This window comes from Lycium barbarum, chromosome 7 (assembly GCF_019175385.1).
Source record: "Lycium barbarum isolate Lr01 chromosome 7, ASM1917538v2, whole genome shotgun sequence".
Lineage (NCBI taxonomy): Eukaryota > Viridiplantae > Streptophyta > Magnoliopsida > Solanales > Solanaceae > Lycium > Lycium barbarum.
In genome coordinates, this window is record NC_083343.1 from 42,687,820 (window position 1) to 42,689,799 (window position 1,980).

The window sequence follows — 1,980 nt, forward strand, 5'->3', positions numbered from 1 at the left end:
ATGCGCCCTACAGGGCCGGGTACATCAGCACCGGCGGGTCGCGGCAGAGGTCCTGGTGGAGCTTCTTGTACTAGTGGTCCTTCGAACCACATTTATGCTTTGTCCAGCTGCCAGGACCAGGAGGCATCGCCTAATGTCGTTACAGGTACATTATTGGTCTTCTCTCGGTCTGTGTATGCATTGATTGATCCAGGTTCGACCTTGTCATATATTTCGCCTCTTGTTGCTAGTAAAATTGGTATAACGTCCAAGCCTATAGAGCCATTTGAGGTAGCTACACCGATCAGGGACTTTATTGTAGCGAAACAGGTATATAAAGACTATTCTGTAATTATATGCGGCCGAGACACTAAGGAAGATCTGGTGGAGTTAGATATGATCGAGTTCGATGTTATTATGGGCATGGACTGGCTAGCTTCCTGTTATGCTAATGTTGACTGCCAAAATAAGGTAGTTCGTTTCCAGTTTCCTGGGGAGCCAGTTATAGAATGGGCCGGTAATACAGCATCGCCGAAAGGTAAGTTTATTTCATACCTTAAGGCGAAGAAAATGATCAGAAAAGGTTATATTTATCATCTGGTTCGGGTACAAGACTTGACAGCAGAAACGCCGACTCTTCAGTCAGTTCCCGTGGTTAATGAATTTCCAGATGTGTTCCCAGAAGAGCTTCCAGGCCTTCCTCCAGAGCGGGAGATAGATTTTTCTATTGATTTGTTTCCAGATACTCAGCCTATATCTATTCCCCCGTACAGAATGGCACCGGCAGAATTGAAAGAACTGAAAGAGCAGTTGAAGGATCTGTTAGAAAAAGGCTTCATCAGGCCCAGTACTTCTCCTTGGGGAGCCCCAGTACTATTTGTGCGTAAGAAAGACGGGTCGCTGCGTATGTGTATTGATTATCGGCAGCTGAATAAGGTAACCATAAAGAATAAATACCTCCTCCCCAGAATTGACGATTTGTTTGATCAGTTGCAGGGCGCCAAATATTTTTCGAATATAGATCTTCGGTCTGGCTATCATCAAGTACGGGTACGAGAGGCCGATATTCCTAAAACAGCATTCCGGACCAGATATGGGCATTATGAATTCAGAGTTATGTCATTTGGGTGAACTAATGCTCCTGCGGTATACATGGATCTAATGAACCGGGTATTCAGGCCATTCTTGGATATGTTCGTAATTGTATTTATCGATGACATTCTGGTCTATTCTCGGTCCGAGGAAGAACACGCAGATCATCTGAGAGCGGTACTTGGAGTACTTCGGCATCAGAAATTATATGCAAAATTTTCTAAATGTGAATTCTGGCTGGCTTCAGTGGCATTCCTGGGGCATATTATTGCAGCTGATGGTGTCCGGGTGGATACACAGAAGATTGAGGCCGTGAAGAATTGGCCCAGACCCACGACGCCCACAGAGGTACGTAGTTTTCTGGGGTTAGCAAGCTATTACAAAAGATTTATGGAAAGTTTGCTTCGATTTCAGCGCCTTTGACAAGGCTAACTCAGAAGGGAGCCAAGTTCCAGTGGACTGATGCTTGTGAACGAAACTTCCAGTTGCTGAAAGAGAAGCTGACTACAGCTCTATTTCTGACTCTTTCCGAGGGACCAGACGGGTATTTTATTTATTGTGATGCTTGTGGTGTGGGGTTAGGCTGTATATTGATGCAGCACGACCGAGTTATAGCTTATGCCTCCCGACAGCTCAAAAAGCATGAAAAGAGTTATCCTACTCACGATCTGGAGCTTGCAGCGGTGATTCATGCCCTGAAGATATGGAGACATTATTTATATGGCGTTCATGTTGATATCTATACAGATCATAAGAGTGTCCAGTATATTTTTAAGCAGAAGGAGCTTAATTTGCGGCAGCGGAGGTGGCTGGAGCTCCTGAAAGACTATGATGTGGATATTTTGTATCATCCAAGCAAGGCTAATGTTGTTGTAGATGCACTCAGCCGGAAATCTATGGGCAGCTTGG